This window comes from Balaenoptera borealis (assembly GCF_965194805.1).
Source record: "Balaenoptera borealis genome assembly, chromosome: 9".
Lineage (NCBI taxonomy): Eukaryota > Metazoa > Chordata > Mammalia > Artiodactyla > Balaenopteridae > Balaenoptera > Balaenoptera borealis.
The window spans coordinates 17,690,708-17,708,862 of NC_138873.1; positions in this window are offsets into that span (position 1 = coordinate 17,690,708).

An 18,155-nucleotide genomic window follows, 5' to 3' on the forward strand; every position below is an offset into this window, starting at 1 on the left:
AGTACTTTCTAAATGTCTACACTAAACTAAGGCATTATCTATGTTTATTTTAAATAAAAATGTTTCTGGGTTTATGTAAGGAAAATCAGTGTGATTATTAACAAAACACAATCCAAGGGCTCTAAGATGACAGTGGAGAGATACTCTCCATGTGGTAAAGACCAAGGGCAGTGGAGACCATGGTCCCAATTGTTAGGTCCAAAATTTACAAGTGCCTTGATTGTCTCTCCTTCAAAACTCTTGTCATTTTCTGCTGATTTCCAGGTCATGAAACTCTGCATCTCATCTAAAATGGTAGTGCAGGAGAGGTCAGTAGTACCGTAGTACCTTCTTTAATGCATTATGGCTCAGCTCAGACCTTTACCTAGACCTTATTAGAACTGTAGAATAACGGAAAGCTACACACTAAACACACACACATACACACACACATAAACAGGATAAATATCTGAAATATCAATCTCCTTATGACAGATGTACCACCCAGGAACAAACTTAAGGCTCTTCAACTTCCTGAGTTCTAGATCTAAGAAGAAGGGCAGGAGGAGAGTAACAAACTGCTTCATCTCTTCCACATAAGGCCTATTTTCTCTGTTCCAATTTAATTCAGGTGTGCCTACCTCTTCTCTACCATTGACATTAGAATCTCTCTTCCCTATGTCCTTGTGAACTTCACTATGCTTTATTCAGCAAATATTTGAGTATCTACTATGTCCAGAATAAGTTAAGACCACAGTCTATGACCTTTATCTTCTTGAGTCACATTTCTTCCTGTTCTAGTCTATTCTGTGGCTCAGGAATTACCTAACTCCATGGTTCATATGTTTAAGAACCACTTACTTATGCTTATCATATTCTTATAGATAGTATTCAGCTTTAACAATTGAGCTATTGGGACACCCCTCGGCATACAAGAAGAGTAAAGAATTTGTCTTTAAATACAGAAAATGTGATTTGAATAAGAGGCTTGAAATCAAGTTAGGTGCAGCAATAGACAAGTTGCCTATGGCACCAAAAAAGCACTGACTTCAAGCACTGGCCTTGCCACTAAGTGGTCAAGAGGCTTGGAATCACGTGACCTCGCTAGACTTCAATTGCTTTATGTGTAACATGACAGGTTTGTTAGATCACCTCTCTGGACTTCACTCTAAAATTTGATTCTGTCATGTGTCTTATTGCTAAATATGTTTTGGTATTTCATTTGACATGTAAAATAAGAGACAATATTTGTAGAGAAGGCTATCGGCTGTTGAACCAGTTAGTTACATTTATCAATCCCACGCTACGTGCTCCACATAAAACTTGGCACATAGAACTCAGCATGTGCCTTAGTTTGGGTTTTTCAGAGGAAGACTCCAAGTAAGGATATGTGCTCAAGTCATTTTTTGAAGGAATTGCCCCCAGGAGAAACTGGGAAGCATGTTGGTTATGTCGGATAAGGAATGGAAGAAGTGCAGCAAAGGTACATATCCCACAGGGGGCTCACGGTTTGTTCAACTCTAGGTAGGGATGCTGGGTTTCATGCTTGTGTACTGGGAGGCTAAGGTCTCGCAGTTCTGGCTAAGGTCTGCTCTGGGGAAGATGTGAAGGTACTTCTAGCTCTGAGCAAACAAGCAAAGCAGCTCTAGTGGCCTGAAAGTCGTCCTCAGAGGAGTGTCACAGGTACAGACCATTGGAAGCAGAAGAAATGGGGGAAAAATAGAAAAAGGAATCCAGGGGAATCTTAGTAGAGCACTGACTATGTCCACTAAAGGGCCTATCAGTTAGAATGCTTTCAGTTACATGCATGAGAAAACCTAATTCCCACTGTCCTAACCAATAGAATGAATTTGCTGGCTCCATCCAGAGGTAGGGTAGGTTTCAGCTATGGTATATTCTGGGCTCTAACACCCTTTTCCTGCAGTTATCCAGGGTCTCGTATTCTCTGGGAGTTAATTTTGTCCAGAAACAATCAATATTGATACTCTTCCTTCATATTTTCTCTTTCCTGACCATAAAGCAAAAGTCCAGAGCTTTACTCTAATTGGGACATATTAGGTCAAGTGTCTTCTCCTGAATCAATATCTGCAGTAAGACCCATGTACTCCTATGATCCACTAAAGTTAGGACGAGGTCAATTGAGAGCATGGCTGGTACCCAAAAGGAGAGGAGTGAAATGAGTTGAGGAATAAGCACAAAGATCCACTGTAATCTTTGCTACACCAACAACCACACACACCCTCCTCCCTATATCCAAGTTCCCCCAGTCCCCGCCCCTAAATGGAAGCAGTGGTTCTCAACTAGGCTGCATGCAGAGATCACTTGATGTCTGGGTCCCTCCCCCAGAGATTCTAATTTAATTCATCTGGGTGAAACCTGGTCATCGGAATTTTTTAAAAATTCCCAGGTGGTTCTGCATAGCAACCAAAGTTGAGAACCACTAGTTTAAAGGGAGACGATCAAGTCTCTTCCAGTTACTAGCAACTCAAGTGCAGGATTTCTAGGTGAAGTCCTTTTATTATTTTTAAATCAAATTCCGATATAACTCTCAATGGTCGGTCACAAGTTGACAAATGATAAATTACCATCACTTGCCCTCCTCCAACATACAATGGCGGAGAGAGGATGGCAAGCTACTACACAAATTTTATGTGTAAAAAGGAGAATAGGAAGCAACACGGAGTGGTCATTCGTCCATAGCGCATTTCATATCCAGCTGGGCAGAACACTGAGTGGTCCCTGCCTTGCATGAAGAGTGAATGATTTAGTTGGCCCATCTTGCTGACCTTAGTCCTATTGTCCAGGACTGTCTTCCCTATCCTTTGTTTTGTAGAGTTATGCCAAAGATGGACATTGGGGAGAATTCTTTTTTCCGGGCCCGCATCACTTTGGGGGTCTAGCTATGAGATTATAAGAGCCTGGAGATTACCCTAGGGATGAACAAGAGCCTAACCCTTGGCTTGGGGTTTCTTGGGGAATTCCAGTTACTGGGAGAGGAGTAAGGATTAGGTTCTCCCCAGATATAGCTTTACCTCCTGTTATAGCCCCTGCCTCCTGCTTTTGCTCCAACTGACCTAATCTTGGGGCAGAGAATTTGACTTTTCAACCAGTCAGTCTCCAGATAACCAGACTTTTACCCATTTAGGAAGGAAAGTCACTTGTAGAGAGGGCTTCTCTTAGAAAAGCCATATTACTTTTTTTCTTTTCTTTCAGATTGATTAGTTTCAGGTCAATCTTGTCTCTCTCGAAGGACTTTAGTGAAAGCTGAAAATTTTCCTACTAAATCACTGAATAGTACAATCTTGGCTAGCACTTGAAATCTATTGTAAGGTACAGCAGGAAATCATTTAACTAGTTATTTTGTGACTATATAATAAGATTTGTCAACTTCCAACCATAGAAAAATTGCTCTGCTTGCCTAGATACAGTTAGTTCGATATTTTGGGATCTGTGATGAGCAAAATACTGCTCTTAGCACCAAATTCTGTACCTGGTAGGATGCCTTCTGGTTACAAAAAATAATAGAACATCATTACACTCTAGCTTAAATCATGAAGGAATTAATTGGCTCACATAGCTGAGAGTGAAGAGGTGGGCCTTTGGGTGCAGCTCAGTTAGAGGTTTAGTTCCATTTTCCACAGGTTCTTCCTGCTCTTCCATATTTTATGGACTAGCTTCATCTGCAGGTCGGCTTCCCTTGATAAGGTGACTGCAGTTAGAACTCAGCATATATACTTTTCTCTCCAGATCTTGTACGGTGAGATTGGAGGGGCAGTGGGCAGATTTCTCTCTTTATCATTAAACAAAAATCCAGAGTTTCACTCTAATTGGATAAAGTTGGATCACATAACTACCTCTGGGCAGTAACTCTGGTATGAAGGATGGGATTCCCTTTATAAATGTAGGCCAATGGCTTCTTACCATGTAGAGCTAGAGGAGGGTCAGCCCCAATGGACAGTACCCGGCTGCTTGTCAATGCCTGGAGACACAGCCAGTAAGAACCAGATTACAGAAATAGGAAAAAGAACCCCAAAAAACCCCAAATGGCATCTGCTCATATTTTAGATGTAGATGAACAGGCACAGAGACACACGTAAATGAAGAACTCTCCTATTTTCAAGAGTTTCCAAGTGAAAAGATGTATGAAAATGATGAAATAATCCCTTTGTGGTCTTAGTGAGTATTTTTGTTCAAGAAAGTTTTAATATTGAAATTTGTGAATCTGATTTTTTTGAGCTTCTCTGATCTCCAGTAGGTAAGAAAATAATACTTTAAACTTACAAATGTTGCTATTTAACAGGTTTTATACTTTTTAAAATATCCATAAAAGCAATGAATACACACAACTGCTAAGTCCCTAAATCCTTAGCAAGCACTTTATGATTGTATTATTATATTAGTGCCAATGCGATGATAATAACTCATGTCAAAACCCCAGGAACCGAAAGGTTAACTCTGGGGAATTCAAGTGCATTGACAACTCTGCATTCACAAGCGTGATCCTGGGTTATCATTTGCAACTTCTTTTTATTCCTCAGAGATACAGCCTCAACATGATCATCTACATAAAGCACACCCATAATCATATTAAGATTAAGGAAAATATGTATGAAACATTTTATTTATGCTAGTGACAGTAAGCAAGGGGGAAATAGGCAGAAGAATTTTTGTGACAGTTTATATTCCAACAAATAATCACATGGTTTAAAGCGTACTCCCAAAGCAGATTATATATTTTCTGTATTTAATTATAATCATACTTTCCTCTTATCTGATATGAATATCCTCAATTTAAATATCAGTTTAATTGATGCCTATCATTTAATAATCATCCTATGATCCAAGCCAATTATAACAATTCTTTCCTATAAAACTACATTGGTTAGAAGAATGCCGAGTAGGAAAATGTTTAAATCCTGACATAAAAATATCTGTGATAAAACCAGGAGCTTTGAATTTCATGGCCCTTTAATACTGCCTTTGAAGTAATGAAAAAGCCATTTTCTACCACTTGCTTCAAGGACTTCACTAATAACATCTTCCACAAAGGACGGATCTTTTTTTAAGCAGGATATTGTGACCTTATTCTAAAGCATTTAAAATTATATAACAAACTTTTACTGGAATTTCTCAGTTTACCTTTTTTATTCTCCCTAATGAAATACTTATTAAACAGGTTACATCATCTTAACCTTATGGAAATGCCTGTGATATGGTATCCATTATTTAATTCTGTTCCAGAAAAAAAGGATAACAAGTTGGGGGTGGTAAGGAAGAAGGATGTTATAAATCATGTAAAGAACTAAGAAAATAGGCTTTCTTTTGGTCTAGGCTTCAGGTTCACCTTAGGTGAGAGAAAAATTAGTAATTTGATAGCCTTGGACTTGTCGCTCATGGATACTTGCCTCCACACTAAACTCCCCTTTACTATGACGGCTGTCCACTTAGGAAGGACCTGGCAACAGGGAAATCACCAGGGCTTAAACACGTCAGCAGAACTGGCCAGACCTTAAACAGATCAACAGAACTGTTATGCTCTGTGACCATCTCTGTGTGCCCCAAACAGAGTCAGCTACATCAAGAAACAGAATTTCAGAAATTCCTGGCTTAGGGCTGTCTAATTAAAAAATGGTGCAAGATAAAGTTTCCCAGGAGCACAGAAATCTGAGGAGGAAATTAGTTTCTTCTTTCACTTCATATGGGATCTCCAGCTAGGAAACTGCAAAGGGGAATTATGTAAAATACATGTGAGGATGTCCCAGACAGTCTGTACTGAGGAAAAGAGGACTTGTGGTAATAACCCCAGGCTTTATGTTGGTGCAGCTCTGTTTTCCTGGGAGGAACAGGTACTAGAATGAAGAGTGATTCTAGGAAGTAACCAATGAGGAATTAGAGGGTAGCTCTACCAGTCAGTGCTAAAAAGTAAAAAAAAAATGAATAAATGAATGAAGGAACTAAGGAACAATTCTTTTTCAAAGAAAACATGCAGATGGCCAACAGGCACATGAATAAATCTTCAACATTGCTAATCATCAGAGAAATGTAAATCAAAACCACAGTGAGATATCACCTCACACCTGTTAAACCAGCTATCATCAAAAAGTCTACAAATAACAAATGTTGACAAGGATGTGGAAAAAAGGGAACCCTAGAATACTGTTTGTGAGAGTGTAAACTGGTGCAGCCACTATGGAAAACTGTATGGAGGGTCCTCAAAAAACTAAAAATAGAATTACAATATGAATATATGTAATATATGAATATATCCTGGGGATATATTCAAAGGAAATGAAAGCACAAATTTGAAAAGGTACATGCACCCCAACGTTCACAGCGGCACTGTTTACAATAGCCAAGATATGGAAGCAACCCAAGTATCCTCAACAGATGAATGGATAAAGAAGATGTAGTATATATATAAACTGGAATACTACTCAGCCATAAAAAAGAATGAAATTCTGTTACTGTAACAATGTGGATGGACCTAGCAAGTATTATGCTTAGTGAAATAAGTCAGACAGAGAAAGCAAATATGCTATGTTATCACTTATATGTAAAATCTAAAAAAGAAAACAAACAAATGTATACAACAAAACAGAAACAGATTCACAGAAATAGAGAACAAACTAGTGGTTACCAGTGGGGAGAGGGAATGGGGAAGGGCACGTTAGGGATATGGGATTAAGAGGTACAAACTACTATGTATAAAATAAATAAGCAACAAGGATGTATTGTACAGCACAAGGAAATATAGCCATTATTTTGTATTTTATTATTAATTAATTAATTTATTTTTGGCTGTGCCGCACAGCTTGTGGGATTTCAGTCCCCCGACCAGGGATTGAACCCGGGCCACGGCAGTGAAAGCCCTGAATCCTAACCACTAAGCCACCAGGGAACTCGCTGTAATAACTTTAAATGGAGTGTAATCTATAAAAATATTGAATCACTATGTTGCATACCTGAAACTAATATAATATTTTAAATCAGCTATACTTCAAAAAATAAATAAAGACCTTCCTATGATAATGGTGGAGGGCATAGCTGCTTTTCCCTCCATTACACATACTTTTCTGCTTGTTCCCTTCCTTTTCATGGGAAGGATAATAGTACCCAGATTAGAACCATTGTCAGAATTTCAGAATAGTGCCTGGCACATTCTTAGATTAGTTATTCTTATGACCGGGTTGGCCAAAATGTTTGTTCGGGTTTTTGCATAAGAAAAACCTGTTTCCATTTTTGAAAAATGGAAAACCCTGAATGAATGTTTTGGTCAACCCAATATAATAACTTGATTTAATCCATTTATAGATGCTGATGGTGAGTATCTCTTAGAAAGAATGGCCAAATGAATGAGCCGGCACAGTATTCATATCAATAAAAGTGTTTAAAAAAAAAAAACCAGTTTCCGTAAATATTTTATGGCATAATTTTATTGGACTTATTATATTCCACAAGATTGCCTAGGTCAGACCAGGTGATTTGATATAATATAGACTTTTACTTTCTAGACCAAACTAGATGAAACTTCATCTTGAACCATTTAAAATTAGATAGCCTCATTCCAGGAGTTTCCACAACAAATAACTTCATAGGAGCTATTTGAAGATGTCTCAAATCTCTTCAGGTTGAGAAAGTCTTTTAAATGTCATTCTCTTCTGCTGAATTTGAGTTGATTTCTTCTTCTTGTCTTCCTTTCACTAGAGTTTAAAAAGCTGATCCATCTATAAAATATTTTCAATGTTTCCGATTGGGAGTGAGGGAAAGGTTACATCTGAGTTAGCAGTTGGGATCATATAAAAGATGAGATGGCCAGTTTATCTCATAGAACACAAAATCATAAAATTTTAAGGCTGAAATGGACCTCAGAGAGCCTCTAACCCAAGTAGTTCATTTAAAAAGAGAAAAAAAGTCAACTAGGCTGAATGCTTAGTGAATTAGAAATGTGGTTATGAACATAACGTAATAATGGATACTAAATATAGCGCTCTCTCTCTATATGTATATATTGCTAACATAATATATATAGCTTATTTATAATATATATAGCTAAAATAATGGACACTATTTTAGTAACTATGATGCATAAAAGGCATTAAATTAGTAATCTTGACTGACTTCCTGTTAAATTAGAGCCAGAATTAGAATCATCCTGATTTCCACAGTTGTAGCCAGCCTACTCACAAAAATATCAAGGATTTAATATTACTGGCCATCACCATATTTAATTTTAAGAAGAGGGTATTCATAAAATAATTTTTTAAGTTAGAGAATTTATTTGAAATTATATTTAAGACATAATTTCTTAAAAGGAAGACTGTTTATAGTGCTAAGACTAATAATTGGTATCCCCAAACTCTTCCTAAATTGGAACCCCAAAATATATTTAGCTGTCTTACTTTTGTCTGAGAACACAGAGAATACAAATGGTAGAGGAAGCCTAAGTTTACCTCTATAATATTTGGGGCTAAGTAGAAATGCTCTGTGTAATGTAGTTGGCTAAGTTTTCATGACTGGGCTCTGAGGTGATGATTGGAAAGGTTACAGGGATCCCCATATGTATTGAATATTTTAATCAAGACACATGATGTGCAGTTTAAGAAACATTGTTTACTTTATTCACACTTGCCTGTGTCTTCAACATTCTGAGAGAGAAAAGATGGACAGTGTGCATCCTTTTAAGCTCTTTTGGACACAGAGTTTTAAATGAAGGAGATAGCTGATTAAAGTGATTTGGCGATAAATCCTATAACTGAGGGCAACAAGGACGTAAACGTCTAGACAAAATAACGTCATAAAATATGTAGAAAAAAAAGCATAGCCTTGACTGAGGTTCTGCATAATCAATGCAGCATTTCACACTCTCGAACCCTGAATTTTCCACAGTGGTGAGTAGGCAGTTACATTCATTAAAGTGAATAAAAGTTGTCTGGCTAAATCCTTAAACAACAATGAAATATTAGACATATTGTCTTGACGCGACATCCCGGAAGCTGGCTGTATATCTGTAGGTGATTTATAGCTCTTGCTTTCATAAAGTTCCAACAAGAGTGCTAACCTTTCTTTTCTACATGCCCCACAGAGAATATTCAAAGATATAGGTTACCAGGGGAAAAAATCTGGACTAAATAATAATAACCAATTAAGGGTCTGTGTACAACTCCAAGCCTAAAATTCTTATTGTGCACTTTTTGCTGAAACAAGAAACTTTACAATAACCAGCTCCTGAGCTCTTACTAGAACCTGTTTTGTCAGGTTGCAGTAAAACAGGCAACCAGACTTTCAAATATTCAGCATGTGGACATAAATACAACCCTTTGACGACAAATCACAGCAGCACTGGGTTTCAGGAAGTAAAGGAGGTTTCAGGAACTAAAAGAGGATTAAGCTAGTAAGACTAGAAAAGAAACACTTTTTAACCCAGTAAGGGCATACATTTCTTGGAGGTTCTTTTTGGCTTCTAACGTTGGCTATAGAAAGATCATGCAAAGCTACCTGAGACTATGTGGTTCCTAATTTGTTCTCCCTCACCTTATGGCTCAGATGAGTCCTCAGGGAATTAGGTCAAATAATCTATGCCCAAGTGTCTTGGAGAAGATACTCATATGGGTCTGCAGTGGTCCAGGCACAGCAGGAGGAGCACCTTCCCTGGTGAAAAGCAGGGGGTCCCATGCTGGTCCATCAGCACTTTAATTCATGCACTGTTTCTAGAGATACACTGTCAAGAATTCTCAATTATCTAGATCGTCTGATGGCAGGGGATATGAATTGTCAGATCATTCGAGGAATCAGTTTCAACTGATTTGATACCAGAGTTAACTTTCCTTTGGAATCAGTTTTCAGTATCCTGCAGTTAGAAAGCAAAGCCCAGAGTAACCCTCTACAGTGTGAGTAGAAAATGATGTATTTGTGTGGATCTGCAGACATTCCCATCCACGCCATCTTTAGTTCTCCTACTATTTCTGGAGAAATGGTGTCTACTGGGCCATGATGACCATATGGACTAGAAGTTGCTTCTAATCTGTATGCTCATTCTGTGACAGGGAATGATGTAACCTAAGTATCTTTTAAAATCATAGGAACATCAAAAAGGTTTAGGCCAATACATTCTTCAAGGGCCACACTGAGGTCTCCGCACACAGGGTGGTCCTGTGGTACAGCCTCCAGTAAAACCTCCAGGTTTCTCCATTCGAAAAAGATGAAAGGTATGAAGACAAATCTTAGCAGGCTATTCATGCCATTTGTGAAATTTAAATCTATGAATAAAAATGGATGCTGAATAAAGGAGCATCAAAAGAAATAGCATAGATCTATCAAATACCTTGTCTTAGAAGGACCTGGAGCAGAGAGTGAGTTCTCACAAACCATGAAGAATCTGGTGGACAAGGCCTTTTGTTTTATTTAGACTCAATTATATATATATACACTTTTTTCTCCTAATTTTGTGTATATATATGTATAAATTACATATATTTTGTGTGTGTGTGTGTATATATATATATATAAACACTAGGAAACAGTCCTAGGACGTCAGTCTGCCCTCAGGTACAGGATATGCTCAGGCATCAAACAGGCAGAAATTTCACCTGTGTATTTGTGAGAAGCAAGGGAAATTCACCTGTACTATTTTCTTTCCTTCTTTCCACTCCTCCCTTTTGTTTCTTCTACTCTCCCTCCCTCCCCTCCTTCTTTCCTTTCTTTCACAAGAGATGATCCTCATCACCAGAAGAGATATTATGTTAGAAAAAACATGGGACTTCCCTGGCGGTCCAGTGGTTAAGACTCTGCACTTCCACTGCAGGGGGCGCAGGTTTGATCCCTGGTCAGGGAACTAAGATCCCACATGCTGCATGGCCAAAAAACCAAACCAAACAAAAAAAAAAAACAAAAAGGGCAAGGAACCAACATTGCACTTACCAAAAAAGGAGTCCTTTATGGACACAAAATTACTCTGCGATAACTCCATCCTATTTCTACAATAAACAACTTCAAGATTTTGTAAAGAAACAGTCAAGAGCACCTACCTCAAGTCCCTCATTTGGGGAAAACTGAGAGCCAGGGAGATCAAACTGACTTGCTGAGGTCACACTACTGGACTAATGAAGACAATTTCCTGATCAACTTAGTAGATTTTTTTGAAAGGCCTCCAAGAACATTTACTCAACTACAGAAAGAAAGTTTCAGGGAAGATTCTACATTCAACAGTCATCGTCATCCTCAAATTACACTTAAGAGCCTTGAATGAAAACAAGCAGGGACAAAATATAGATGGAGTTTATATTTTGTCCCTGACTATAGATAGTTTCTTGAGGCTTCCTATGAAAAGGCCAAAGGAACTGCCTTCGTATTTTGCATTAAAACAACAATAAGAACAAGAAAAAGCTTAACATTTTTCAGTGTGTGGAAAAACGTGTGTGAGCTGTGGCGAGCAGTTTTTCCCTTTCTCTCAAGAACAGGCCAGATGTGGCACAGACAACTTGGATTAAGAACTCAGAAAGATTTCCGTTGAAAGATTTCAAGCCCTGGAACAAAAAACTGCCAAGGGAAGCTGTGAGATTTCTTTTTCTGGCAACACTTAAGGTGATATCTTTCAGGGTTGGTTTATATGTAATGTGACTGTGACCCTGCATTACCCTTCAAAGCTTCTGAGAGGCTACAATGATCTAGTTTAGGGTCTGACTTTAAAGCTTGTACACTTGTGATTATGGTCTATTAAATTCAACAGTTTGGAAAGAATTAAGCATTATCCAAGTGTTGGATATAATGACACCAGTTTGGATTGAGAAATCAGCCTCAAGATTGTTTTGCTTTATATTCAGCATGTCCACGTGGAAGAAAGGTTCTGCTCGCTTTTCCCATTTGGACGGGAGGAAAGAGAGACAAAACAGGACAGTGATTTAGTAAGGTCACCTCTGAATCCCAGGCAGGGGTGGCCTTCAAGGAGCCCCGGTCCCCCAATGTGCACACATAGTATATCTGTCTTACTTCTTAAGGTATCAGGACTGTAGTCACATCCCTTTATTACAAAAATAAATTATACAGGAAAACAAGATTCCCATTTATATATTCTGTAAAACTGAGTTTTATTCCTTTAAGTTTTATCATTTTTAAAATCGTATTTTTTAATAGTGTTTTTCTGGGGATCACTAAAATCAGAATTTCTTGGGATGCTTGTTAGAAAGGTAGACTACTAGGCTCCATTCATGGTATAACGATTAGAATCATGGGGGACACCACTCTCCGAATCTGCATTTTAAACAAATCCCCCAGGTGATTCTTATGCATTGCTCTAATTCTTAGGCGTTACTTAAATCAATTCTATAACCTTAGTTGAAAACAACTATTTAATTTCTCCCAAAGGACAAGAACAACAAAAAATGTATAGGCTGTAATTCTACAATAAAAACATATCATTATACAAATGACACGGTAAGAGGACCTAAATAAATATGCAGAAGCATTTTGTCTAAAATCTTGTTCCCAGTGTATAAATTCTCTCTTTGCTACATTTTCACAGGTCACATTTATATTTAGGATTCTGTGCGCAATTTCATACCAAATTAAGAGTAATTATCTGCCTCCTTTCTCTGACTCAGTTTTTATGGGATTGACCCTGTATAGACTCAATATTCTTCATACCATTAGGCTCAAATCCACAAAGAAAATCAACATAAAAGCTCTGTGAAAGACCTTCATTGTAACCAAATGAACAATCTGAACCACCAGAAGAATCCATCAGTGTCTGAGAAAAGTTAAGTTTTGATAAGGTCAGTAATAATTCAAACCCAGCCCCACATCCCAATTTCCCAACTTTCACTCAGAAAAAGGGCTTTCAAGCAATTGCCACTCCCTTGCAATTTTCAAGCGTTAATTTAAATTGGAGCCACTCTTTGGCATTCAAGCTCTTGCTTCTCTTTGCAATAGAGCTTACAACCTGAACAGCCTTGATGACAGAAGTTTGCAAACAGGAGCGTTATGAATGGGTTTCAATTCCCAGCTGATGAAGTTGTACACAGCGCAACTGACAGATGTTAGCTTGTGAAAGAGTTACATGTGCTTAAAATACCGTTCCATTCATAGTGAGAAAGAAATAGCCATTTCAAATATGTACTAGCTGGTATGTTGCCCCCTGACCAAAAGCTTTTTATATAGAAATGCCATTCTGCACAGTGTAACGTCAAAAGCAGGAACAGTAAGGCAGAAGGATTTAACCAGGGACAGCAAGAGATCTAATGAACAAAAATCCTCTGTCCTATTAAGTGAAAACAAATTTAAAACTATGCCAGGAAGCCAACCGCCTGTTTATAAGATCAGTCTTTCAATGTTATCTGCTAGAAATCACATTGCTGGATTCTCATGTGACCAAATCCAAGCAGAATAAGTGTCAAAAAAGCCATATCCCTTACTAATTCCCATTAGTTACAGGGGACTCGCTGTGAGTCATCACTAGTGGGTCTGTGGACAAGCAGAATAACTCAAGGAGATAACAATAGGAAACATCTGTTCATTTGTTGCAGTAATGCTATTTAGCTCTAATTCATTATAAAAATGCCACAGGCTACTAGTCGCCATGTGATGGTTGGGGTTTTGTCAAAACAAAAATGTGTCAATAATTTAAGACTGAGTGAACTAATGAGGATGATTGTAATTTTTTGTGACTTTCTGTTTGAATAAAAAAAAATTAAAAAAAATAATAATTTAAGAAACTGCATTGCCAAAGCAATCTTGAGGGAAAAAAATGGAGCTGGAGGAATCAGACTCCCTGACTTCAAGAGTATACTACAAAGCTACAGTAATCAAGACAATGTGGTACTGGCACAAAAACAGAAATATAGATCAATGGAACAGGATAGAAAGCCCAGAGATAAACCCAGGCACCTATGTTCAACTAATCTGTGACAAAGGAGGCAAGGATATACAATGAAGACAGCCTCTTCAATAAGTGGTGCTGGGAAAACTGGACAGCTACATGTAAAAGAATGAAAGTAGAACACTCCCTAACACCATACACAAAAATAAACTCAAAATGGATTAAAGACCTAAATGTAAGACCGGACACTATAAAACTCTTAGAGGAAAACACAGTCAGAACACTCTTTGACATAAATCACAGCAAGATCTTTTTTGACCCACCTCCTAGAGTAATGGAAATAAAAACAAAAATAAACAAATGGGACCTAATTAAACTTCAAAGCTTTTGCACAGCAAAGGAAACTATAAACAAGATGAAAAGACAACCCTCAAAATGGGAGAAAATATTTGCAAATGAAGCAATGGACAAAGGATTAATCTCCAAAATATATAAACAGCTCATGCAGCTCAATATTAAAGAAACAAACAACCCAATCCAAAAATGGGCAGAAGACCTAAATAGACATTTCTCCAAAGAAGACATACAGATGGCCAAGAAGAACATGAAAAGCTGCTCAACATCACTAATTATTAGAGAAATGTAAATCAAAACTACCATGAGGTATCACCTCACACCAGTTAGAATGGGCATCATCAGAAAATCTACAGACAACAAATGCTGGAGAGGGTGTGGAGAAAAGAGAACCCTCTTGCACTGTTGGTGGGAATGTAAATTGATACAGCCACTATGGAGAACAGTATGGAGGTTCCTTAAAAAACTAAAAATAGAATTACCATATGATCCAGCAATCCCACTACTGGGCATATACCCTGAGAAAACCATAATTCAAAAAGACACACGCACCCCAATGTTCATTGCAGCACTATTTACAATAGCCAGGTCATGGAAGCAGCCTAAATGCCCATTGACAGACGAATGGATAAAGAAGATGTGGTACATATATACAATGGAATATTACTCAGCCATAAAAAGGAACGAAATTACGTCATGTGTAGAGACGTGGATGGATCTAGAGAAATTTAAGAAACTGCATTAATACTATAATATTAAATTTTTGCAAATAAATGAAAGGGGAGGGAGGCCTATATTATGTAAGATCTTTAAGTAGGCATAATACTGAGAATGCTGTAGAACACCTTTTATCAAGTTTAGACTAGGGAAGGAGCCGGATACAAAATCTGGTGCAATAATTTTTTACTAGAAATTAACCAGAATATGTCACCTTTAAAAAGCCAACCTCCATCCCTGAAGTTCCTTGGGCCACTGGTGGAAGGTAAATTGACACAACTTCTCCAGAAGCCAGTGGGGGCAGGATATATGGACCTTTTCAATATGCATGCCCTCTGACCCCACAACTTAACTTCTGGGAATTTATTCTATGCAGATGATTAAACATATTAAGTAAAGAACTACAGGGGCATTCAAGGTGGCTCAGTTTGTAAGAGCAAAGAGTTAGAAGCAATATGAGTGTGCTAGAAATGAAGCACTGGTCAAACTATGGCACAACCATTCAATGGATAACACACATTTGCAAAGACAATATTGCATGGAAAAATTTCAAGTTATATTATTTAATTATTATTTCTATTACTTAAGGCTCTGGAGATATTATTTAACCAAAAAGCAGTCTAACTAAATATTATAATTGGTAGAATCCAAGTGTCTGTGTGTGTCACTAATTTTTGGTGAATTTCTCAGACTTAGGGTTTGTCTTACGAATGCACCTGGAATGAAAGTTGGGTCTGAGTGTTGCAAGGTAGTAAAGATTGTACAGAATATAAAGTGTCTTTATGTGCCCAACAAAGATTATGTACAAACTCCACTCTACAGGGGCATTAAATCCCACTGCCTTCCCCTCTGCCAGCACCCCAGCCACAGAAAGCACTAGAGCAGGGTCAGAAGTGAGTGATAGCCCTGGCATTGCTACTATTGTTTCTTTATATGTCTCCTTCAGCGACAAGGGGCATATTAGATTAAGTCAGTGATTTTCTAGCTTTTCATTTTAAGTATTTTTTTAATGCAGTAATATATGAAATTTATCAACTTGTTTATAATATGTACAGGGGACTTCTAGAAGTTTCCAGCACTATAGTGGACCAAATACCTTGATTGACCCACTTGCTGAAAACAACTAAAAATTTCTAAATAAAATACTAAAAGTAGTTAATGACTGAAAGGCTAAAACCCAGTGAAACTGGGAACCTAAAGAGATATGTCACACACTGAAGACAAGCTTGGCTTGGAGGGCATTTGCCATCAGAATGAACTTGAGCATTGGCTTTCATGATCTTATGAAACATACTGGGCAAGAGACAATGAAAGCCAGAGTCCACCCAAGGTCACTAATAAGAGATCCCACAAAAGGAGGCATCTGAATGGCCTATGTGCTCAGTGTAAGGGAGGAACAGAAATTACCTTTCCCTCATAAGACTGAAAGCAAATAAAATCACAAAACGGAGAGCTCCAAGAGCATAGTGTTCAGAAAGGACAGGCGGTCAAATTAGACTTGCGAAGTTTTCAGGTATTGTGTCAAGCACAGAATATAAATAATCATGTTTAGTATGTATATAAAATCCAGCAAGTTTGAAAACATGAGTAAAATGAGAGACAAATAAAGGACCAAACATTTGAAAAATAACTAAAATAGAACTTCCAGAAATTATATAAAGTGCTTTTGGAATTAAAAACTCAGTTGCTAAGAGTTTTTATATATAGCTTAGAGAGAATTAGTGAATTTGAATCTAGATCTGAAAAATTATCCAGAACAAAACACAGAGAGACAAAGAGATGGGAAGTATGAAAGATAAGTCAAGTAGCGTAGATAACGGAGTGAGAAGATCAAATATATTTCTTATTGCAAATCCAGTGGGAGAAGAGAAAATGGGGCAGAAGCAACATTTGAAGAATTAATGGCTAAGAATTGCCTCAGTTTTATACTACTTATAGTATAATTACTGTTTTATACTTTTTATATTGAATAGTATAAATAAACAAACCTAACATATGGTTGCAAATTGCACAACACCAAAGACAAAAATAACTTGTTAAAAACAAGAGGGGTGGATCAAATTACCTACAAAAATTAACAATTTGAGCATTTACTTCTCAAAATTAACAACAGAAAAGTAACAACAATGAATGTCTTCAATGTGCAGAGAGAAAGATACATGTCAACCTAAATTGGTAGGTTTTGTGACAACATCTTTCAAAAACAAAGGCAAGTAAAGATATTTTCAGTTAAAGAAAACCTGGAGTCAGCCATTTCTCAGCAGAGCCATGGTTCCTTTTAATGAGGCATGGAATTAGAACCTAAGACCAGGGTGCTAGGGGTGCTCATAGCTATGGGAGTGTCTTTGCTTCTTTTCAGTGACTAGAGCTAGAAATATCTGCATATACATACACACCCAGGCAAACATACACCTATGTGCACACATACGTGTATGATCACGCACATATTACATGCATTACCCATATGTATGCATATGGTGGAAATCATGAATTTGCACTGGTGGCTCCATTCCAATCCATCCCCATGTAGTTCCCTCTTGCCCTGTCTCACTCCATATCTGCATGTCCCTTCTTTTATAGTGACAGACCTATCTCCCATGAACACATTCACACACTTGTTGGATCCTATCATACAACTAAATGGTTTCAGAACTGTTTTACCTATGCCACTACAAAAAACAAACTCAACTAAAAAGATTTCCAGATATGTTTGCAGTTTTTGTTCCACAGTCTTGCCCAGGAGGAAGAGTATATAGTCGAATACTGTGTTCCTAAATTACCTGAATTGAGAGTTTTTTGATGTTCTTTCAATGTGCTTATGGAATTCATTAAAATTAGGTTCGTTTGTTTCAGTTTGCTTTCAGTTTTAGTTTTTCCTCTCTTCCCAATGATGTTGATTTAGTTTTATTTTTTTGAATATGTAGAACATGAACATGCTTCCAAAAGTGAAACTTTTAAAAAAAGAGGTATATTTGGAGAAATGTCACTACTTCCCAAATTTCTTCTTCTCTGATTCCCACTACGACTAATAGGTTAAAAACTTTGTTGAAATCGAACATCGTTCATTTACCTTTCCTGTGTTTCTTTTTGAAATGAATAGCAGATATATGAACACTTTCTTACTTCCTCTTCTTACACAAGAGGCATTTTGCTTCTAAAAAACTCAAGGGTTAAGGAAAAAATGGTAAAAATCAGAAAATATTTAGGACAAAATTATAATGATGATACTGAATTATCAAAACATATGGATGCAGCTAAAGTAATACTTAATGAATGCACTAAGCATCCATCTTGA